The sequence below is a fragment of the Sarcophilus harrisii genome, chromosome 2 (genome assembly GCF_902635505.1).
Source record: "Sarcophilus harrisii chromosome 2, mSarHar1.11, whole genome shotgun sequence".
Taxonomy (NCBI): domain Eukaryota; kingdom Metazoa; phylum Chordata; class Mammalia; order Dasyuromorphia; family Dasyuridae; genus Sarcophilus; species Sarcophilus harrisii.
This window is the reverse complement of record NC_045427.1, coordinates 421,404,157-421,430,024: the sequence shown is the minus strand read 5'-3', so window position 1 is coordinate 421,430,024 and position 25,868 is coordinate 421,404,157. Positions and strand designations below refer to the sequence as shown.

The 25,868-nt window shown below is 34.4% G+C and overlaps 1 protein-coding gene across 4 annotated transcripts in view; it reads right to left on the bottom strand.

Annotated features, from left to right (window-relative positions):
* The window catches only part of ITCH (itchy E3 ubiquitin protein ligase), a 148,491-nt gene that overhangs the window by 110,409 nt on the left and 12,214 nt on the right, over positions 1-25,868 (bottom strand). Inside the window, exon 1 of one of the 4 annotated variants that reach the window (XM_031953880.1) lies at positions 17,266-17,976. The exons of the other annotated variants lie outside the window; for them this stretch is intronic. The gene's annotated coding sequence lies outside the window, so the exon portion shown is untranslated. Of the gene's footprint in view, positions 1-17,265; positions 17,977-25,868 lie in introns of those variants that run through there. 4 annotated transcript variants of the gene reach the window in all.

Genomic DNA, 25,868 nt, shown 5'->3' with positions numbered 1-25,868 from the left:
ACTTATCTGGAAGAACAAAAGATCAAGAATATCAAAGAATTCAATGGGAAAAAAATGTCAAGGAAGTTGCCCTAGCCAAGCCTTACCAGACATCAGAATGTATTATAAAGTGGTAATCTTCAAAACAATCTTTTTAACTAAGAAACAGGGTGGTGGATCAGTGGAATAGATTAGGTATATGACATATAATAGTAAATGACCACAGTAATTTAGTGTTTGAGAAATGCAAGGATCTAAATTGCTGAGACAAGAACTTAACTATTTGACAAAACTGTTGATAAAACTGGAAAATAGGTATAAACTGGCAAAAACTAGGTATAGACCAACATCCCAGATGCTATACCAATGTAAGGTTAAAATTAGTACATGATTTAAACAAAAAGATAGCTATCATAAAGCAAATTAGCAGAATAAGGAATAGTATATCTGTCAGATCTACAGAAAAAACTTTGGCTCTAAATAACAATTGATTAGCAGGGTGCTTCTTAAACTGTTTCTATTCACAAACCCTTTTTCACCTGAGAAAATTTTATGTGACTCTGGGTATATAGATACATAAAATAAGTATATACAAATCAAACATTTAGTGATAACTACTGATTACTGACCATATCGATAACTATCAGCAACACCTATAGTCAAAGATCCCATTCTAAGGTCACTAACTACAGTTTAAGGACCTGGGGGCTATAATGAGAAATGGAAGTTAAAAGAACGCTGAGATGAAAACTCATACCTACCAGATATGGCTAAGTGACAGAAAAAGAAAATGACAAATGTTACAAAAGATGTGGGAAAACTGGGAAACTAATGCACTACACAAAGCAGAGTTGTGAAGTGATCCAACCATTCTATAGAGCAATGGAATTATTCTCAAAGGGTTATAAAACTGTTCATATCTTTTGATTCCGCAATACTACTACTAAGTCTATATCTCAAAAACATCCCAAAAAAGGTCCCACATATACAAAAACATTTAGAACAGTTCTTTTTATGGTAGAAAATTGGAAATCGAATGGATGTTCATCAACTGGAAGGCTGAACAAGTTATGGCATATGATTGTGATGGAATACTATTGTGCATTAAAAAATGATGAGCAGGATTACTTTCAGAAAACCTGGAAATACTCACATGAACTGCTACAAAGCAAAACAAGCACAACCAGAAAAACAATGTACACAGCAAAAGCAATATTATACAATGACCAAATGTGAATGATTATTCGCAGCAATTCAATTCCAAAGAATGATGAAAAATGTTATCCATTTCCAAAGAAAAAAATGACAGAGCCTGAATATGGATATAAGCAAATATTGTTTCTCCCCCCCCCATGGTATGTTTTTTTTTTTCTGTTTTCATTCACAACATGAGTAACATGAAAATATGGTTTGCATAACTGCAAATGTATAAACTACATAAAATTGTTTACCATCTCTGGAAGGGGGGAAGAGAAGAGAGAGAAAGAATTTGGAACTCAAAATTTTAAAAAAATTATTAAAAATTGTTTTTACATGTAACTGGAGGAAAGTATTTTTAAAAAAACAACTGTACATTCTATTTGGACCAGCAATACCATTATTAGATTTGCACTATTCACCACCACCACCCAAAAAAAAAAAATCAAATAATAAAGGACCCACTTGTACAAAAATATTTTATTTTTCTTGTTATTCAGTTGTGTCCAACTCTTCATGACCCCATTTGGGTTTTTTGTGTTTTTTTTGGGGGGAGGGGGGGCAAAAGTACCAGAATGGTTAGCCAATTCCTACCAGAATTTTACAAATGAAGAAACTGATACAACCAATAAGTGTCTGAGGTCAGATCTGAACTTAGGATAATGAGTCTTCCTGTCACCTAGTTGCCCACAGTAGCAAAGAACTAGAAACTGAGGGGATGCTCTTCAATTTGAGAATTGCTAAACAAGTAAGGGTATACAAATTTGAAGGAATACTACTGTACTGTATGAAATGATAAAAGTGGATGGTTTCAAAAAAATCTGGGAAGATTTCTAAGAACTGAGGCAAAATAAACAGGATGAGAACAATGTGTACAATAACCACAACACTAAATAATGCTGTTTAATGCATAAGCGCTTCACAATTTGGCTAATACCTACTTTTCCAATCTTATTTTCTAATTCCTTACATACTCTATAATCTAAGCATATTTGTCTATTTACAGTTCCCTGCATTAGGCACTTCCTCTACCATTTTTCATGGTTACTGGTTTACTGACTGTTTTCCATGCTTAGAATGCTCTCCTTCCTAACCTCCCAACCAGTTTCCTTTAAAAGTCTACTTGAGCATCACTTTCTTCAGGGGACTTTTCCTGGTCCTGATGTTAGAAAAATCACTCTAGCAATTGAGAGGAAGATAAAATGAAATGGGGAGAGACTTGAGACAAGGAGGCCAAATAGAAAACTATAACAACAATCTAAGTCAAGAGATGATAAAGTCCTGAATTAGGATAGTAGTGATCTGTCTGAGTAGACATAAAAGAACAAAGTTGAAATGAAGATTAAAAAAACTTCAAGAGTTGGTAACTGACTGGAAACGTGGAATAAGTAGGAAGAAAAGTCAAGGTGCATTAGAGAGAAATAGTTAACAGAGGACTTTTTTTTTTTTTAAACACTCCTAACCTACACAACTATTTTGAGTGATATTTATCCTCACACTAAGAAACTGGCAAAGAGACCTAAAAATATAGGGAAAGGGTGTTAATGCATAGCTAAGTTTAAAAAAATTTTATACAGTAACTTTAGCACACTTTCCTGAGAAACAAGATAAAACTATTTTGATAAAGGAAGTTTCCAAAATCCTTTAGCTGAAACATCTTTCCCAAGTAGAACAAAACAAACTCCCTAAAATTTCTTAGGAAGAGAAATATCTATTTACAAATAAGTTATTAATATATAAAGATAGATGATAGTACAAAATTTGGCTGGGCTAATTTTAGAAATGATACCACCATATAACCAGATATTTTTAGAATATCATATCTACTTATGACATATCTAGGTTTTAAAATAAATCTAATTTTAGTCAACTGTTTTTTAAAGACAAGTACACACTTGATGTATTATTTATCAAACCACTTGTCAAAAATCAAAACATAGCAAAAAGACTGAAAAAAAACAGCATGCTGAGAAGGAAAATAACAGAGTTTAAAGATCTATAAAGTACACAGTGTTTAGAGAAATGAAATCTAAGTGCAATCAACTTTCAACCAACCTGATCAAAGGAAGAGATTATCTACAGATAATTGAACAAGATCTAAAATAAGATCTCTAAACAAGATCATTCACTCATGGTTGCAAATCAAACAGGGATTAAGAACCAGGGATTCTGGTATGAAGAATATCTTCATAATGTCTCACAGAATTACTGACCACATACTATCACTGTTTAATGGGACTCCAGCATTAGTCATTCTAGAGAACAGAAGGGATGAGGAGTCAGAAATGAGATATTTTTTTTTCCTCTGGAAAGGAAAAAAGTTCCCTATTACAGGTTTCCAGACAGCTAATAGTCACAATTACATTAAATTTTTTTGATTTTTTTTAATAGTAATAAAGTAATAAAATATTAACAAGCATTTATTAAGTCTCAAGGGTTAGGAATTTTTTAAAGCTAATATTCTAATGGGGGAAACAACATGTGCACACAAAGCTATATATATGACACATACAATTCTATATATATATGACATACAAAATAGATACAAAGTAAAACACTAGCAGCTGAGATAAATGGGAAAATTCTCCCACAAAAGATGTTGACTGAGCAAAGCCTCCTGAAGGAAAACATGGCTGTTAAGAGAAAAGTACAAAGAAAGAGTATATTGCAGATAATGAGGACAACCAAGGCAAAAGTACAAAGAGATGGATGTCTTGTGTGAAAAACAGTAAGTAGACTAGTGGGAAAAAATGCACATAAATATGGAAATAATTTCTTAAGAATAATGGAAAGATAGAAAAAGGCTAGGTTCTTTGATTATAGAAGTCATGGGGAGCCACTAGTTTCTTGAATGGGGAAAGGAAGGAAATATGTAATGTGGTCCGATTTGCATTTTCTACATGGAAGATGAACTGAAAGGAGGAGAAATTTGAGGCAGGAAGACGATTTAAAAGATCACAGCATTAGTTCAGTTAAATGGCAATATGGTCCTGAAATATCAGGAAAGGAATGAAGAGGACATGTGGAAAGATGTCAAGATTTTGCAATCAACTGGATCAATTAGATGAATGCAAGTAAGAAGTCAGAATGACACCAAAATTATGAACTTGCAGAAATAAATGGTGGTGCTCTCTGCAGTAGCAGGAAAGCTAAGGATTTGAGAGGGAAATGTAATCAGTTCTGTATTAAGACATACAGAGATCTGAGATGCCTAAAGGACACTGAGTTCAAAATGTCCAATAGAGAATTCTGATGAAAGACAATACCTGGATATATGAGTAAATGGTGTAAACCATCTTTAAAACAAGTGAAGAATATATAAACAAGCCATTCTCCAATTAATAAATGGTCAAAGGATATGAACAGACAATTTTTAGATGAAGAAATTAAAACCATTTCTAGTCACAAGAAAAAATGCTTTAAAATCACTATTAATTAGAGAAATGCAAATTAAAACAACTCTGAGGTATCACTACACACCTCTCAAATAGGCTAAGATGACAGGAAAAGATAAGAAAAAATGTTGGAGGGGATGTGAGAAAACTGGGACACTGATACATGGTTGGTGGAACTGTGAATGGATCCAACCATTCTGGAGAGCAATTTGGAACTATGGCCAAAGAGCTATCAAACTGCATACCCTTGGATCCAGCAGTGCAGGATCTGTGCCCCAAAAAGATCGTTAAAAAGGGAAAAGAAAGGGCAGCTAGTTGGTGTGGTGGAGAGAGCACCAGCCCTGAAGTCAGAAGAACCTGAGTTCAAATCTGGCCTCAGATATTTAACACTTCCTCACTGTGTGACCCTGGGCAAGTCATTTAACCCCAATTGCCTGAGCAACAACAACAACAAGAAAAAAAAAGGAAAAGAACATTTATCATAAATGTGGAAACATGTATAGAAGAATTGCACATGTATTATTTGCTGTCTAAGGGAAGGGAGAAAATTGGGAACACAAAATTTTACAAGGGTAAATGTTGAAAACTATCTTTCCATGTATTTTGAAAATAAAAAAACTTATTTTTTTAAAAAGATTTTTAAAAAGTGAAAAATATAGAGAGAAAAGAATAGGCCTAAGGACAATGTCTTAACATATCCCCAGATGCTGAAAATTACATTAATGAAGATCCAGCAAAGGAAATTGAGAAAAGAGAAGCCAGGTAGGAAAACTAAGATGGCAATAACACAAAAATCCAGAGGAGTTAAGATATGCAGGAAGAGAATGTGGTTAATAGTGTCTAATGCCAGAGAGGTCAAAAATATAGACTAAGGAAAGATTACTGAATTTATTATCATTTAAGAGATCACTGGGTACTTGGAGAGAACAGTTTCAGTGGAGTGAGTGGTGTAAACCATATTTAAAACAAGTGAAGAATATGTAAACAAGACATTCTCCAATTAATAAATGGTCAAAGGATATGAACAGACAATTTTTTTGTTTGTTTGTTTGGTAGTGGTTGTTTTTTCCACGGAGCTTAAATGAGAAGGGGAAAAGAGATATAAGGTAATAGTCTTCAGGGACAGTCAGATACATTAAGGGATTTTAATAGAAGAGTCTTGAATGTTATGTAGGCATCTAAGAAGGAACCCTTAGAAAAGACTAAAGATTATAGGGAAGTGAGTATAGAGGGAAGTTGAGACAGATAATTCATTGGATAAAAGAAAATGGAATGATCAAAGGTAAATGTATTAGCTTTGACCAAGAAACCTCCTTATTTCAAACTAAAATAAAGTAAATCACAGGCATGAGAGATAAAGAGAATGAAAAAAGAGGTAACTTTGTGGCCTCAATGTTAAGGATGAAGTATGAGAAAAGGTCCTCCCACTTAGAGAATGGGGGTAGAGCTGGTATGTAAGATATGAAATATTCATTGTGGTGAGTGGGACAGATAATCAATTAGAGAGCAGTAGCCTTGCTGCTTGCTGAGATAACATAAGATAAATCTGTAATGGATCCAGTCACCATAATTGTGGCATCTTCAAAGTCGGTTTACCAATACATGAATAAAAACAAAGGATGCAGTTATGAAGGGACTAAGTTTGACAGAATGTGACATGCACCAGGAAAAAGAAGCAAGGCATTAAAAAAGATAATATAGTGTCTCAACGAACTAGTTCACCAACGAGTACAGAATTAAGAAGTGAAGGTAGTATGGCAGCAGAAGTGATGAACTGGCATAAGGAATGGAGAAATTAGATTAGATGTAGTGAGGATGACAAAATATTTTTTATCAGAAAAAGGGATTTAATATGGGAATGGAATTCTTGTGGAGTGTGTCAATCAAAGTTATCCCTGTGGATATTTAAGGCAGAGTGGAGCAATAAGTTATAAGAGCTGAATAAACTGAAAAACATTCTAGAATGTTAGGAAATTTGAAGGAATATATAAACAAAACTCAATAACTGAATAAAAAAAAAAATCAGAACTGATGCTAAGTGAAGTGAGAAGAGAAGATTGTACACAGTAACAAGATTATGTGATGATTAACTATGATGGACTTGACACTTCCACAACAAGGTGATTAAAGGTAATGCCAATAGACTTATAATGGAGAGAGCCATCTGCATCCAGAAAGAGGACTCTGTAGACTGAATATGGATCAAAGCATGGTATATTCACTTTTAGTTATTGTTTACTTTTTTTTTTTCATTTTGATCTGCTTTTTCTTGCAGAGAATAACAAATATGGAAATATATTTAGAAAAATTGCACATATATATGTATATGTGTGTATATACATATGTGCTAAAGCTAACTGCTTTGAATGAACTTTAACAAGATCATGTTCACTTTAAAACAGATTTTCCAAAGAAAGCAAAACCAAGAGAATATACACAATGACAATAATATAAAAGGAAAATACTAAAAGTCATTCAAAATGTAAGTTTAACAATAAATCTTGATTCAAGCAATTGACCTATAAATAGGTGCCAGGCACTCTGCTAAACACTGGGTAATACAAAGAAGGGCACAAAATAATTCTTGTTCTCAAGGACAAGTTGAATGGAGGATATAGCATTTAAACAACTATGTACAAATAAGCTATAAGAAGAATAAAGTGGAAATATTTAATATAGAGAAAGTCCTAGAATTAAGGAGAACAAAAGAAAGGCTTATTGTGGAAAGTAGGATTTTAGCTGGAATGTAAAGGAAGACAAAAAAACATCATGAGGCAGAGATGAGCAGAGAGAGATCCTGGCATGGAGGGGAACAACCAGAAAAAATGCCCAAAGATATGAAATATCTTTTTCGTTGGTTTAAAGATTACCTGATGAGATGGGATAAAAAGATGGAAACGTAGGAAGAAGTTAGGAGTTAGATTGTGAAGGACAAAAAGACAAGAGGATTTTATATTTCTATATAGAGGCAATTAGAAGCCATTGGAGTTAACTGAGTGACGAAGTGACTGATATAGTTAGACCTTTAGGAAGTTCAGATTCTAGAAAAAACGAGGAACTATTTCCCACTTTAGAGAGGCAATGGATTTAAGATGGCAAATACTGCATACATTCACTACCAGGCATATCAATGCATTATATTGTTTAACTTAACCATATTCTCGGTTTCAAGGGAAACAAGATGAGGAAGTAACTATAATGCAAATAAAATTGCATCAACAAAACATTTAAAAAACAAAATGTAGGGGGAGGATTATGCGAAAATGGTGGAGGGGAGAGGAGGATCCGAAAGAGGTCAGAAATCTCCAAGCTCTCCAGAATTCCTGCACAAACTAAACAAAATTTCATCTCAGGGCAAACGCAGAACAGTGAAAAAATAAGACTTGGAACAGAATACCCACCAGCACAGAGAAGTCAGGAAGAAAGGAGGTTTAACTGCTGTGAAGCGTTAAGCACCTCCGGGCTAGCTCCAGAGAAACAAGGATGGGAGAGATCCTGGGGCTAGCTTTCAACCTCAAACTTTCATCTCCCAGAAAGTGTGAGAAGTTGGGGTCTTAGTTCACAAAGACTGAGGGAAACTTTTTCACCTGATTAGGAACATCAAAACATCAAGTCCAGGTGTGCTGCTGAGATGAGGCCTTGGGTGAGAAGGAACCAGCATGACAGGTCAGCGCAGAAGTAGAGGGGCTGGGTTAATCCTGGCTGCAAGCACTTGCAGGAAGGTGGAGTTCTTGGTTTTGGGTCCCAGGTCAGAGGAAAGAACTGAAGGAAGACCTGAAGACAGAGGCATCATTCAACCTCTCCCTCCCCTTTCCCCCCAGGACTAGAGGTGATTATACTATTAAGTTCTTATTTTATGATTCAGATCAGTTCCAATGATCTTGTGATAAAGAGAGCCATCTACACCCAGAGAGGGAGGACTGTGGGGACTAAGTGTGGTTGACCAGATAGCATTTTCACTCTTTTTTGTTGTTCACTTGCATTTTATTTTTTATCATTTTTTTCCTGCTTTTTCTATTTGATTTTTCTTGTGCAGCAAGATAATTGCATAAGTACATATGCATATATTAGATTTAGCACATATTTCTACCATGTTTAACATATATTGGGTTACTTGCCATCTAGGGGAGGGGATGGGGGAAGAGGGAATATTGGAACAAAAGGTTTTGCAAGGATTAATGTTGAAAAATTATCCATGAATGTTTTGAAAATAAGTTTTAATAAAAATAAAAAAATAAATTGAACAATGACTTAAAATTTACTCATTATGTCCCACAAGGAAAAGATACAGAAAAAGCATTGCTAAATTTTGAGATCCCTGGAGAAAAGAGAAAATTTTATAAGCAACAATAACAAAACCTAATTCAAATATGCTGGCGCCACTATAAGAATTGCACAGAATTTCCAATTTTTAGCTATCATAAAAAAGAGCTGCTATAAATATTTTGAAGCATATAGGAAGTTTCTTCTTTTTGATAGCTTCCTAGAAGCTTGAGAGCCAGCAAAAGAATCTCTGGGTGGGAGGCCAGAACCAAGATAGAGTATAATAAGATAAAATATTTCCTGAGCTCTTCCCAGCTTCCCTCAGAGTCAACATTAGATCTCAAACCTTTGAATGGATTTTGGAGTGACAGATATTCAAAGTGTAATAATTTTCTAGCTTAAGCTATCTTGGAAGGACTTCAGGAAAGATCTGTCTCAACTGGACAAGGGGGGGGGAATGCAGCCCAGCACAAGTGCAGCCTGGCAGGGAGGTGGCGCCCCGCCCCCCCTCCCCGGAATCTTGCAGTCAGCTTTTAGCAAAATACAGCAGGTTGGCTATTCTGTCTTGGTTCAGAGTATCAGCAGAACAGCTGTGAGATCTCACACACAAGTATATATGGCAAATTGTGAGTTCTCAAACCCCAGCATAACAGGCAGGACAATGGGAAAGCCTGTAGCATTACCAGCTCAGTCAGTCAATGAGAACCCTCTGTCCACCTGCTGAGGAAGCTCAGGACAATCTTCTCTGTGTTCTAGGAGCAAATCTCAATCTTAAAAAATGAGCAAAAAGGGGAAGCTAGGTGGCGCAGTGGATAGAGCACCAGCCCTGAAATGAGGAGAATCCGAGTTCAAATCTACTTAACTCATCCTAGCTGTGTGACCCTGGCCAATTGCCTCAGCCAAAAAAGAAAAAAAAGCACGAAGAGCTCTGACCATAGAGATCTAGCACAGAGATAGGGAAGATCAGAACACAAACCCAAAGAGGAAAGCAAAGGCAAAATGTCTTCAGGTGTAGCCTCAAAGAGGGATCCGAATTAGTCTCCAGTTCCAAAGGCTCAGTTGGAAGAGTTCAAAAGGATCTTAAAAGAGAGAGAAGGAAAATGGGAAAAATAAATTGGAACCATGCAGAATTATGAAAGTTTGGTGAAAAAAGCCAATAGCTTGGAAAAGGAAACACAGACTGACTGAAGAAAAACTCCTTAAAAAACAAATTTAGTGAAATGGAAAAAAGTAAATACTGAAGAAAATAACTCCTTAAAAAATAAATCTGGTAAAATTGGGGGGAGGAGGGAAATGCCACTGAACAAAACAATTCCTTTAAAAGGAAGCATAAAAATTGGCTGAAGAAAAACGCCTTTTTAAAAAATTGCCAAAATGGAACTATATATATATGTATATATAAACAACTCCTTAAAAATAAATCTGGTGAAATTAGAGGGAGGGGGGAATGCCACTGAACAAAACAATTCTTTTAAAAATGGAATTGGCAAAATGCAAAAGGAAGTAAAAAAAAAAAAAAAACTAAAGAAAATAATTCACTAAAAATTAGAATTAGACTAATGGAAGTGAATGACTCAACGAGACAATAAGAATCGGTCAAACAAAATCAAAAAAATGAAAAAATACAAGAAAATGTAAAATACCTCATTGAAAAAACAACTGACCTGGCAAGGTCTGGCAACTGACTGGCAAAGACAATCTGAAAGCCACAATGGGGGGGGGGGGGGGGATGAGGGGGGAGAAGAATAATCCTGGATAACATCTTTTCAAGAAATCATTATTCTAGTTATTATGACATTCTAGAACTAGAAGGTAAAATGGTCAAGGAAAGAATCCACTGATCACCTCCTGAAAGAGACCCCAAAATGACAACTCCAAGGAATACATAACTAAATTCCAGAATTATCAAATCAAGGAGAAAATATAAGCAGCCAGGGAAAAAAAAATTACAAATATCAAGAAGTCACCATCAGGATTACCAAAAACCTAGCAGTTTCCACATTAAAGGACCAGAAAGCCTAGAAGATGTATTTTGGAAGGCAAAGGAAGCTTGGACTACAAACAAGAATCAACTACTCAGCAAAATTGAGCATTATCTTTCAGGGGAAAAAGATGTATATTCAAGGAAATAGGAGATTTTCAATCAGTTCTGAAGAGACTAAAGTTAAACAGAATATTTGATCTCCAAAAACAAGACTTAAGAGAAGCATAAAAAGGTAAATAAACAACAACAACAACAAAAAAAAAAAAAACTCTGGTTTTAAAGGTTAAAATGTTTACATCCCTACAAAGGAAGATGATATGTGTAACTCTTGAGAATTTGTCAGAAAAGTTAGAAGAGGTATACTTAGAGGATACAGGTATAAACTGATTTTAAATTGGGGTGGAAAATGATTGTACTATTTGAGAAGAGGAAAGGGGAGGTAAAATGGGGGTAAATTATCTCACCTAAAGAGGCACAAGAGACCTATTACAATTGAGGGAAAAAGGGGGAGGAGGGATAAGCATTGTTTAAATCTTAATCTCACTGAATTTGTCTCAGAGAGGGAATAACATACATACTTAGTTTGATAGTAGGTTTGAAGTAGGAGGGGTAAGGGGAAAGGAATGGGGGAGGCAAATAGAAGGGGGAGCAGAAGTAGAAGAGGAAATAAATAAAAGATAGAGGCTGAACAAAAAGGGGAGATTGAAAGGTAGAAGAATCTCTGGGTAAAAAGAATATAATAAATTTTAATCTCTTTAAATAACTTAAAATTGCTTTCCAAAATAGTTATAACAATTTATAGGTCCACCATCAATACATTTATGTACCTATTATCCCAAAAACTTTGCAACGCTATTGCCATGAGGTTTTTTGGGTCACCTTTACCAATTTGCAGAGTACAAGGTGGAAAAAAATGCTTTTTAATGTGCCTTTCCCTCACTATTAGTGATTTGGAGTATTCTTTTGTGTGTAACAAATACAGGTTTTTTTAGGAGTACTTTACACAAAAACAAATTTACATAATGCAAATTTATGTAAAATGAGAACTGTATGTGTTAAGTGTTTATATATCTTGAATAGCAAACCCTATCAGAGAAATGTGATACAAAGAATTTCCCATTTTATTGCTTCCCTTCTTATCCTACATACATTAATTTTGTCCGTGCAGAAACTTTTGAGCTTTGTGTAATCAAAAATATCTATTTTATCTTATATTTATAATTGCCTCCATTCCTTGTTTGGTTAAGAATATATCTCTGGAACTTACATTAACTGATGCTAAGTGAAATGAGCAGAACCAGGAGATCATCATATACGTCAACAATGACACTGTATGAGGATGTATTCTGATGGAAGTGGATTTCTTCGATAAAGAGATGTAACTGTTTCAATTGATCAATGATGGACAGAAGCAGCTACACCCAAAGAAAGGACACTGGGAAATGAATGTAAACTGTTTGCATTTTTGTCTTTCTTCCCAGGTTATTTTTACCTTCTGAATCCAATTCTTCCTGTGCAACAAAAGAACTGTTCGGTTCTGCAGACATTATTGTATCTAGGATATACTGTGACATATTTAACATGTATAGGACTGCTTGCCATCTGGGGAAGGGGGTAGAGGGAAGGAGGAGAAAAGTCGGAACAGAAATGAGTGCAAGGGATAATGTTAAAAATTACCCAGGCATGGGTTCTGTCAATAAAAAGTTATAATTATGAAAAAAAAAAAAAAAAAGATATCTCTCACCTGCAGCTGAAAGGCCTATTTTTCTCTTCTAATTTTTTACAAGATGTATCCATTTAAAATGCAAAGGAATAGAGTAGTAATGAATTAAATCAGCTACACCCAGTGAAAGAACTCTGGGAGATGACTATGAACCACTACATAGAATTCCCAATCCCTCTATTTTTGTCCACCTGCATTTTTGATTTCCTTCACAGGCTAACTGTACAATATTTCAAAGTCCACTTCTTTTTGTGCAGCAAAATAACTATTTGGACATGTATACATATGTTGTATTTAATTTATACTTTAACATATTTAACATGTATTGGTCAACCTGCCATCTGAAGGAAGGGGTGGAGGGAAGAAGGGGAAAAGTTGGAATAAAAGGTTTTGCAATTGTCAATACTGAAAAATTACCCATGCATATATCTTGTAAATAAAAAGCTATAATAAAATAATTAATTAATTAAATGTATCTGGGAATACAGTACAAGGTGTTTTCTGCCTCACTGTTTTCCAGTTTTCCCAGCAATTTTTTCATTATAGGGAGACCTCTCCTAACTAATTTATGTTTTCCAATTTATTAAATACTACTTTAATTCAGTCTCACTATTTCTAATTTTCCTTTGTCAAGTCTTCTTGAACTTCTTTACTTTTTAAACACTAAGTAGTTTTGATGACTACTACTTTATAGTAATAGTATAAGAGAACTGGAGTATCATTCTCCCTTCATCCCTACTTCTTTGAAAATAATTTTTAGAATCTACAATTTGCTGAAATTATGTCAATTTATCTTTCCAAATCCTAGCAGCAGCAATTAAAGAATAGTTATAGCTTCTCTTCATCTAGTTTTATTCCTTTATTTCTTTGATTTTTTTCCTTCTTGTCTTACTGTCATTGTTAGTATTTCCAGAATTATATCAAATAATAGTGAGGAGAGTGGGTATCCATATATTACATATAAACATATACAGTTTTTCCTTCCATATCATAGGGGATATATAAATATATATAATTTTCCTTTCCGTATCATAGGGGACATAAGGACATAGCACTCCCACAATCTGGAAAATCTGCATAAAAGTTTTTTACCCTACCTTTATACCAGAGAAGTCTGTAATTAAAAGATAAAATAAGTTGATATATAAATAATATATAGACATATATTTTTTAATGGATTTTTGAGTTCTAAACTTTTTCTGCTGGCTTTCACATGTTATCTGTGGCTTCCACAAAATTCCCATTTACTTTTTTTATGCTGACCTATGATATATCAAAATTAGATAGAAAGGACAACTATATGCATATTACATATGTATATGTATGTATGTGTAGAGGGGAAAAGGGGAAAAAAAGAGAGGGCCAGAGAGCAGACCCTCGGTACCTGTATTTTATAGAATTTTTAGCATAAATAAGTACTATATTTTTCTATATCTATTGAGATAACCCATGTAGTTTAGGAGATTTTAATTTTTAAAAATTATATTGCTCTTTTTTCTAATGCTGAAATATCCTTGCATTCATAATATAAATTCATCTAGCTCAATGAATGATTTCTTGGATAAATCTCTTTAGTTGGATAGAATTTGTTTTAAAATTTTTAACTGACATTCTAGTTTTTCCTTCTGTGTTTTATCATTTGCTGATTTAGGCATTAGAACTATATTTGTCTCATAAGGAGATTCTGATAGGGTGCTAATTTTTTTTTTCAAGTTAGAATTCTCTGGTCTATCAATCAGTACCAGGTTTTGGTAATTCCTTTTTCCTCTTCTGAAATTGGACTTTATAAGATTTCTATCTGGTCTTTTCCATGATTGTGGATATTTTACATTTTTAAGAATATTTTTTCTTGGCATATAACTATAACAGGTTCTGATTATTTTTTTCTTCTAGTTTTGTGATTTCATCTTGTCCATTTGCTATTTTACTCTTAATTTTCTGCCTTCTTTTTAATAATATTAAAGATTATTTATTAATTAAACATAATTAATTAATAAATATAAATCTTTTAAGCCTTCATTTCTTCAGCAATTTGTTCAGTTTTATATTTTCCCTTTTGTTCATCTTATCAAAAATTTATTAATTAATTATTAGTCTTTTCAAAGAATCAGCATTTAGTCTTATTTATCATGTCTCCAAAGATTTTTTTTTTTTGGTTTCTAGTTTAATCTATTTCTCCATCTAATTCATTTCCCACTGCAATGTTCTCCTAAAACTTTATCAAGATCTTCAGAAAATCATCATCCTATAAGATCACATCAACTTCAAAATTCATACCTTTTCAACAGCCCCTGCAACTGAGGCCCCTTCCTCCACAAGTAGAAAGCATGGTGGGTTAAACAGTCAAGAGCTCTTCCCAGAATTTTTCTTTTTAGGAAAGTGCCAGGAGTAGCCATCTCATCACCTTACTGAAGAACTTGATCAAATCCCCTTTACTGGGAACCCCGCCCCTTTCAATTTCTTTTTTTAAGGTATTGTCTTCCTATTAAGAGTATAAATTCCTTGAGTGCATTTTTTCTATTTCCAGAATTTAGCAACTGACTGGCACTTGACAAATGATGATTATAGACTAATTTAAATAGCTATTTTTGTTTGCACTTTTAAAGTTTACCTATCAACTATTTTTTAAACTCCATATTTATTCAGTTTATTAATTCTCCTTATGTTTGCAGACAGTTCCAGAGAACTGTCTTAGCTGCCTTCCAGAAATTTTGTCACCTTATTCTATCATCATTTTCTTTTCACATAATCATCAATTTCCTATGATTTGTTCTTTGACCCACTCATTATTTCCAATGGTAAGCTGCCGTTTGGATCCATGTCTTTTGTTTGTATAGATGAACCAATAACTTACTGCACTATGGTCTGTAAACAATGTATTTAGTATTTCTGACTTTTTAGATTTGTTTGCAATTATCTCTGTGCTATCTAATACATAGTCAAGTTTTGTAAAAGTTCCATCTAGTGCTGAGAAATCCATATATTCTTTTGCAATCTCATTTAGGAGATCTCATAAATCTTTTAAGCCCTCATTTCTTCAGCAATTTGTTCAGTTTTATATTTTCCCTTTTGTTCATCTTATCAAAAAGGGACACTGAAATTCCCTTTTACTTCTAAGTTATCGTCTCTGTATTCTTTGTAGCTGTTAAGGCATCAACTACAAATTTCGATGCTGACATCTGGAACTTAAAAGTTTAATAACGGTATTGGGTTTTTATATATCTTTCAGCATAATGCTGCTTCCTTGTTTTGAATGTTTGTTTTTTGCTTTGCAACATCTATAGTAAATCTTTTCCAAGGTCTTCAGTTTTATTCTGTGTATGTCTGGCTATTAAATATGTTTCTTTTAAGCAATGGAGTGTAAGGTTTTATTTTCTTATTAAATCTGTTACTCTTGTGGGCAGCTAGATAGATGGTACAGTGGATAGAATACCAGCCCTGAAGTCAAGAAGACCAGAGTTCGAATCTGACCTCAAACACTTAACACTTCCAAGCTGTGTGGCCCCTGGCAAGTCACTTAACCCCAATTGCCTCAGGGGGGAAAAAAATCTGTTCCGCTTTAATTTTATTGGGGTGTTTAATCCATTCACATTTTAAGATATGAGAATTGGGTTTACATTTTCTTTAATTTGTCTCAAATAAAATTTGTTTGATAAATTGTGATTCCCCCCTCCTTTCTATTGTAAGCATAATGTCTCTTCAGTTACTTTACCTTAATCATTTTTATGGTGGTCATACTTCTACCTGCTCTCTTCTGTAAGTCCTAGACTCTTCCCTTTCCATTTTTTACTCCCTTTCTCCTTTGAATTTTTTGATTACTAATTCATTTTTTTCCTGTTTTATGTATTTAATTCTTCCCCTCTCCCACCTTATTTAGTCAAGCAGAATACATAGTCCTGTCTTCAACTTCTATTCAATAGTTCTTTAAATTTCATTTTCTACAGTCTTTTCCAGAGAAAATTTCTCTCCCTCACTCTCTTTACTATTATCTTCCATTTATGTCTAACACTATACCTTAATTCTCTGGTTTTTGGCTCCTAGACTTATCCAGTCCCTATTTTTAGCATTCCCGGTAGAATCAAAACTCATTCTGGGTTTCTGCCACTGCCCTACAAAATTTTCCCCTGGTGTCCCTATTTTATTGTGTTATCACTCCAAGAAAAATATCAATTCCTGCAAACAATTCTGACCCATGGAAGAACTTTCCCCACATATCCCCAATTATCTACCACTGACCTCTCCCTTAAGTCAATCTTCTTTCCCCCTTTGCCTCAAAAATCTCTTCCTCATTATCAAAGCCCTTCTATTGCCACAGCTCCTTCTAGAGATTCTTGCTATCTGCCCCACTGAGGTGGGATGAGTAATCTTTACCTGCAACACCCAGCACAAATGATCCATTTCTTTTTACAAAACATCCCATTCAACAGTGGCATCCCTCCCACCACCAAAACAAGTCATCCTCTTATGACTTCAATCTATCTTTCCCTTACCCCTCCTCTTCATTAACTTTCTGAAGGCCCTCCACCTTCTTAAAAGACCAGTGTTACCTTCCCCTTAGTGCTTACCCTTCCATGTCATATCCCATATTCCCTTCTATCCTCCTCCTCCTTCTTCCCCTCCTCCCTTTCATGCACCCTCCCATTTTGTAATTGAGTCCCATCAAAAGCACTGATTTTCACATGTAGGTGCTCTCCGAGAGTCTATCCATAAAGCCCCAAACTCACCTCTCCACCATCATCTCTACCTGTCTTCCACCTTCACTTCTGTCTCCTTGTGTATATTTAGAAAGTTTCTTAATAATGGTCTCACTGTTATCTCTGTTGCTGCTGCTGTCCTTGGTTGCTGCATTCGTTCATACCTTCTGCATTTCTGCTGTCTGGGGTATTCAAAAATTTAAATAAAAAAAAAAAAAAAACCTCTTGCAAATCCAGAATGTTTTAACTCTTCTATTACTGATCTGTGTTTTTTTTTTTTCCTTTTATATTTAAGTTCAGATTATAAGGTGTAAGTCACCTTGGGCTACATCTCGAACTCCATTGTCTTTTAGAATATATCGCTCCATTCTGTCCTATGTTTTCTGATGGGAGCAATAATGTATTACTGAAATGAAGGTATTACTGATATTTGAAGGCATTGCTCCTAGTCATTTGCAGAATTTGTTGTTTCTTAATAGACTTGTTAAATTTAATCATTATGTGTCTTGGAATTTGAAACCTTAGGTTTTTTCTTCCTGGAGACAATCTATGGATACTTTCAATTGATAATTTTTCTTTGCTTAGTTAGGTGTTCTGAGCAGTTTTCTCCTATTTTATATCACGATGTTCACTTCTGATTTGTGGTGTTCATTGGGAGACCTACAATCCTTAAATTGTCTCTACAAATTCCATTTTTAAAAATCAATATATTTGCTGATATGGAAAGCATGTTTTCTTTTGTTGTTATTACTTTTTTTTCTTCTCTTCTTCCAGACTGTCCTTCACTTCTTTGTATTTGCATTCCTATAAGCTGTTCTTTCTTTTGTTTCTTTGGTAAAGAATTGCCATCACAGATTCAAAATTTTCTATTCTGCTAAATATTTCTGCTGTACAGGTCATAAATTCTGCTCTCACATCTCTCATTTCTCTTTTAAACCATCCAGGAATACCATGTTGTAAAGTTCCATACTATCTTCAAAATCCAAGGGTCCTCTATCTAATGAGGTGTTTAATAATTTTTCTTTGCAGTTTTTATTCATAAATAACTTAACTTGTTTACTACATCAGTTTTCTTCTATCATTAATCTCTTCCCTCTTGGCTTGTCTGCTTATGTTCAAAGTTTGTGAGTCTTATTCCTGAGATTTTTTTGAAATCTCATCCTTTCCCTGTATTTTCCCCCTACTGATGACTTTCTGGCTCCCTAACTATCAGTAGGGTGATTTCCCTGTGGGCTGGATCTCAAAGCATCTTGGCTCCCTTCCAAAGTTGGCAATTCATAGTTAAATAGCTTAGGTCCTCAGTTCCAAGTAGCTTGGAGGAGAGGGAAAGAACAAAACAGGCTCCAAATGAGTGCTACTCTCTTCCCCTCTAGTGGACTATCACACAGTCCCCCATATATGTATACAGTCCTGTTCCCTGTGTTCTTCAGTTTACTTGCCCAAAAGTATAGGACACTGAAATGCTTCTTTCTACCTGAGAAAATTTCTGCTTGTTTAGAGTTTGGATCTTCATGGCACTGGGAGGAGACAAGATCAATATATAAAGTTGAGCTTTATTACATTATATATACACAATATATATTAAATACATGTCTGCTCTATTCCTTTTTTTCTTCTCTCCTAAAGGACCCTGTGCTACCACAGTAGCTACCCTAGCAAGCTAATTTCTGCAGTCTAGAGATTGGATCTCCAGGCACTGAAAAGAGGAAGAGGAGGATCAAGATGTAGGATTGCATTCTATTGTAAGCCCAAGGGTTGGATCAGCTTTCGTAGTCTTGAAGTCAAGAATATGGTTGGGAGTGAGAGAGACAGGGCATTGTGAGCTCTAATCAAGCATTGGTTCATGGAGAATTTGTTTGTTTTACCATCATTGGTGTCCTAGATCAAGGAGACAGCTAAAACTATTTAATTTCTGGTGCATAAATTCTATTTTGCAAAGGTTTGAGAGGTTGTGAGGATCAGAGAAAATGTTTAGTTTTCTCACATCTTGTTGGTCATATGATAGCTCACAATACTCATCTGATTAGTCTCTCGGCCATTCCAGTCCATTCTGTACTACTGCTATCCCAAAGTGATTTTTCTGAGATAGAAAACAATTTTTCCCTCTATTCAAACTCCAACAGCTCTCTATTACTTACAGGATCAAATGTAAACTCTTGTTTGACACTTAAAGCTCTTCACAAAGTCCTGATATATCAACTTACCTTACCATTTCAACTAAACTAGCCTTACTGTTTCTTATACAAGACATCTATCTCCCCATCTTTATACTTTTGAACTATATGTCCCACTTAACCTGGAATACACTTTTCACATATGCCTGTTAAAATTTCTAATTCCTTCAAGACTTAATCCATTTTTGACCCCCTCCAAAGTTGTGAGGGCCTTCTCTCTCAAAATTATTTTTTATTTATTTTACATTATTTTGGCTATACATTAGTATCCTCTTAAGAATAAATAAGTTATTAGAGGGTAAAAACTGTTCACAACTATTCCTACAGCGCCTGACATATGAACACTTACATAATTATAATAATATATAGAATGAAATAATAAATTATAAATAAATCCCAGATATATTATATATAATAGAATGCATTTTATGTAACATATCACATAATATATAATAATTATATTTATGTTGAGTTTTAAGATTTGCAAAGACCTCCACAGAACTCATTACTTCCTGAGTACTCTATTACTTGTTTACAAGTATTATCTCATTTAATCCTCATAACTACAGGAGAAGGTAGATATTATCCCCATTTTACACATAAGCAAATTGAAACATAGCAGTTTAATGATTTGCCCAAAGTCACATAACTGGTGAGGATGAGTCCCCCAGGTCTATTCATTGTACTCCCTAGGTGTTTTGATAAACCAAGCTATACCTGTCTAAAATGAAGCCTGTAAAAATATAAGGAATAGAATTTTTGTTTAAAAAAAAAAAAAAACCAAAGTTATAAAACTGGGGAGAACAACTAATAACATCAATTAATGCCCTCAATTCCAAAAGGGTTCAGAGAATGTATCATACATTATTAGCAAATTCAAACTAATTTTAGTCTGCAACTCTTTACTGAAGACTTAGTCCAAGATGACCTTTCTCTCACATGACTGATTCTTATGAAAGAAAACAGAATGATCATAATATAGTCACATTATTATCCTAAGTTTCTCAAAATATATCACACACTTAATTTATTCTCACATGTAAACAAATGCACAGAAAAATTCAAAATCTGAGAATTGAAAGGAATCTGAGGTTATCTTGTCCAACTCATCCTCTTCCAGAATATCTCAAAGAAGTAATCACCCAACCTTTGCATAAAGATCTTTCATATGAATAATTCACTATTTCACTTATGGACAGCTGTGTTAGGAAGTTTTGCTTCAGATTAAGTTGAAATCTACTTCTAACCTCTACCCTTTAATTCCATGGGGTATTTGTTTATGGCTAGGGTAATCAGCCCTGCTTGGTCAGAGCCTGAACCCCTGGGATTCTTCTGCTGACACCTACCTCCTGGGTTAGAGGAATCTTTTCTGTTGAAAATGCTTAATTTTCAGAGGCATCTCTGCTACCTCAGGGTAGAGCATTTAGTATCACAGAGTCCCAGGCCAAGAGTTATGGTGAGTATAAGGCAGTACCTAACCATGGCCCCACTAGCTGACTAGTGCAGTCAGCAGCTCCTCATAAGGTCCATATTCTAGGGGCTTTCTCAGGGAAGTCCTTTGTTCTTTCTGCCTTCAGACAGAACACTTGCAGGCTATGCATGTTCCATTTCTACTTACTCTGATGTAATCTTTGAGAGGTTCCCTTTTGTATTGCCTTTAGACTCCTGGATGACTATTTTGTGTAGTTTTGTAGTGAAAGAATCTAGAGTTGAAGAAACTACAAGTTTCTAATTGGATTTCATGATCATTATTCAAACTGGAACAAAACTCCAGAGTTTTGTTGGAGTAACTAAGCAAAGTCCCCATCCATTCAAGCAGTCATCCTCACATAAAGTCCAACAATGATTCTAACTGGGTGTTTTAGGTAGAACTAAAATTGCTCTATAAAATCCCTATTTGCCACTGAAAACTGCAGTTTATTATTATGCCTGAAAAAGTCTGGGTAATCCATTTTCTCATTTGGAGAATGTAGAAAGAAGAGTAAATTGAAGAAATATGAAAAGACACACAAACACCTCTCTGAGCCTGGAATACAAATAAAAAAAAAAAAAATTCTAATTCAGGAGCAAAGAACAGACCCACTTTCTGATTATGCTCTCCACCAAGATAGCTTTTACTATCAAATATTTGCTGAGAATAGAGTTACTCCCATAGTATTAGATCCTTTTATTAATAGGAATATAGAAAGAGTACTAACAGTAGAACTAAAAACTGAGAATATTAAATATCTTTACATAGTTCAACAATTACGTTTGAAAACTTAAAATGTTTATCAGTATGAACAATCACAAACATATCAATTTCAATAAAATCAATGTGAACTAGAATTTAACATTTGAAAAGCTCAAAGCTTTAAATCTGCCTAGAAAGTTTTATCTGTTGTAGTACAAACTTCTCAGAGGTACAACACCATTAGGCTAACTTGTAAACATAAAGTAAATGTTTCTGCTCATCTGCCAAAAGTTTACAAAATACTCAGGAATCCCCTTATCCATAAATGAGAAAAATATCAGTATCTTCATTATAATGTTGCATTACAGTGATATGTAGAAAATGAATATCTATTAAAATACCCTTCAATTTCTAAATTTATTTAAAATGCTAGTTCCAATTTATTACTTTTTTATATGTAGCAATTTGCCTTTCCTGAGTAAATTTTAGAATTATTCCTATAAAAATGATTTAAAAAAAAAAAAAGTTGATTCAAAATCATTCTCTCAGGATAGACATAATAAACACATCCCACTTTTTATAAGACTATTTCTCCTCAGTTTCTTTAAACATTTTGACACATAAAATAATTATGGCATGCTTCCACAAAAATTACATTATCTTTTCAACCCAACCTTTTTAATATGTATAAACCTCAGAATAATATGTTCAGCATATAATTTAAATAACAAAACTTGTAAAATTACCAAGAATTTATAATCTTAAAATGCAGTAAGCACCTAAATTTCTTAGGTTTCCAATTGCTATCTCTTGTATTCATGCAAACTACTAAAACACAATATAGTGTATGTCATCCAAACAGTGTGAAACTTGGAACATGGTCAAGCAAAATTTGTATATAATGAAAAAATTGTTGACTGCCTGTATTGCACCATCCTCAATCATCCAGTTCTTGTTCTATAAACAAGTAAAAGTTTAGGGAAAATCTCTCATGTGGTCCATTCAATTCCTATTATAAGCTGAATGTTTTAAAAATTCCTCTAGAATATTCCACTTTTATTATTACCAACACTCTAATATAAACTCTCCTTTCATACTTGGATCATTTACACTGGCTTCCCAAATATGCCTATCTTCATTGCCTTCCCTTTTTAAATTATAAAACTCCATGAGGACAGAATGCTTTGTTATTTTTCATCTTCGTGTCCTCAACACTTATTAATGTTTATTATGTGCAAAACTATCCAACTAACTCAATATCAGTTGAATCCATCCCGGGTTGCTCTCCCTCTCAATTTTTTTCAATAATCCTCCTGGCTATCCCTCTAAAATAAAATTCAAATTCATCTACAATGTAATCCCTATCTTTTCAACTTTCCCATTCTTCCTCTCTGAATCCTACCTAGGCAGACTAATTTATTAGATGTACAACAACTGAAAGCTCATTATATTCTGATCTTTGCTCAAGCTGTCCTCACCTTTAAATGTCCTCCCTTCTTTTCTACACCTATCAAACTTTTAAATTTGGTGGTTTAAGATCCAGATCAGTATCGATCTTTTAACTCAAGATGCCTTAACTGGACAATTCCAATTCAGTGATTCTTTCCTTCTGACATTCAAAGAACTTACCACTTGTCATTTAATTATATACTGCCTTATAACGTCTCATGTATATTGTTATTTGATTTTTTATTTGTAATTTTATCTCTCATACTAGACAGCAAGTTCTTTAAGAAAAGTGAAAGCTATGAGAAGTTTTTCTATTTCCCTAACACCTTGCACAATAAATGGTGTAATCACTTCCTGAAAGGAAAATATTTCCTAAAAAGCTCTAGATTTAAAATAAAGGCCTGACTAAAGTTCCCATGACTTTTAGTCCTGTAAGATTTGGGATGAGGCTGGGAAGGGGGTAGGAGGGTTGGACCTGAGAGCAGGGGATTTCAACATAAAGAAGAGCCAGAAATCACAGAAGGAAGAGGATGGGGGAAAAGACAAATCTGAAGAGGACATGTTGAGAAGTCATGTGGCAGGGCATTCAGGGAATCGTAGTGTGTAGTGAGCTGCACAACACAAGGTGTTGTAGCTGAAATTAAGGTAAACCAAGTCAAAAGCTCTAAACATGATCAATTTATTAGGAAAGCACAAATTTGCCCATAAACTGGGTTCTCAGTCTCCTCAAAAGTTAAGACTCCAAATAAGGATTGGCATAATTCTTACAAACTTTTGAACTTAATTCAAAGACATGGTACACTTCCGTAGTTATCTAAAATGTCAGTAGTGGGGGCAAGCTAGATGGCACAGTGGACAGCATTGACCCTGAAGTCAGGAGGACCTGAGTTCAAATTTGACCTCAGACACTTAACATTACAGTGTGCCACTGGGCAAATCACTTAACCCCAACTGCTTTGTTAAAAAAAAATAAAGTCAGCAGTGACACAGAACAGGATTGTGAAATAGAATCATTTTTTATTTTCTCAAAAGATAGAAAAGACAACTTCATGCTATTGGGGCAGGCTGCTTAGCAGGGATGCCTGTACTGTAAATTATTCTCACACCTTTTCTAGTTCCAGAAAATAAAGAAAAAAAGAACTCCCAAGGCTAAGTCCACATGGAAGGAGAGCCAGAGCTACAGCTACTCAAAAGTTGCCCTGGTTAGTTTACTGAGTTCATTTATCCCCAATCTCAAAGCATGAGTTTTCCAGGGCCCTATTTACTTCCCACTATTCACGTAGGATAAAACTCTAATACTTAAGAGTGGGAAAGATATTCCTTCCTCTATTTAATCCTAATTAAAGGTTTATTTTTTAAAATGCACATTTCTTGTGTTGATTTTCTAGTAAAGGAGTTGTGACTGAATTTAGGTGATCACTAGAGTTTCTATATTTGTATCTAGAATGACATTTGAAACAAAATGAAATCCAATTATCATCCACACTACTCCCACATTGAATAAAGTAATCCATGGAAATATCAGAATGAGAAAATGAATTATACATACAAAGTTCCTAGCACACTATATAATGATGGAATAAATATCTATTGAATGAATTAATCTGTCAAGGTAAGAAGATTCAAAATGAAAAAATCCAATCAAAGAATAGCATAGCTTAGCTATATCCTTTATAAAAAGAGAATGACCAACTGGCTTTGTTCTCTGGAATAAAGTAATAAATGAATATATTTTATCCAGATTTTGTCGGCTGTCTGAATGATTAGCTGAGATGTAGAAGTTTTTTTAAAAAGTTATAGGTAGCATTTTCTGATGTTTATTTTCGCTATTAAAATCTAGAATCTAGATTATCCCTTCTCCTAAGCAAAAAACATTAAACATCCTTTTCCCTTGAAAAGCAAATATTATAACAGACACAATATTTCCAGAATGAAGCACAATTTATGCACAATTCATTTGTTATCAGCATTAAACATACATATCACCACAAATTTATGCAAAGTGCTAAATGCTTCTTTTTGAGGAAGAATAACATAACAAGGTACAAAACAAACAGGGAACTAACTTGAGTTGTAGTTAAAATACTTCTACTACCATAAGCTTCCTGAAGTAAAAAATGATACTTTTATAATTCTGTGTAGGGCAAACCAGTCTAGCTAAAGCAACATCGGCACTCTGGGGAAAGAAAAAAGAACTATGTACCAGATAAAAGTAAAACCACCACTTGGATTACTACTTCCTCTCAGACGAATATAGTAACTCTGAACCCAAGAGTTCTGGGAATATAGGGTCTACTACAGGTCAACAACCTAGACACCCAGCCAGGAGTTAGAGAAGCAGTTCTTCTGGTGAAAGTACCAGTCACCTTCATCAACTACTGACAAAGTGTTACCCACAGGGCATAGGCAAACAAGCCTACCCAAAGCATGATACTATTGTGAAGCCAATAGGAGGCAGCATGGGCCAGGAGAATCAAACTACTACATCCAACATTACATCCCCTTAAATCCCATTAGCTTAGGTCATTAATCTTAAGAGTCTTGGGAACATCCAGACCAGGCCTCTCAATCACTATTCTGAGAAATTCAACCTAGTTTAACAGCTTCTCCAAGTGTTGCAGTGCCCACTTCAGCAAATACAGCTACTGATGTCCCAAAAAGAAAGTTCATGGCATCCTTCATATTGTCAAATAATTTAAAATTAAAAAAATAAATAGGATGTTATCAGTAGATACAACAGCAAATAAAATGCATTATCATCTGCTTTATTGCTACAGCCTAAAGAATACATGTCATATGTTGTCTCCCCCATTGGTCTGTGAGTTCCTTAAGAACAC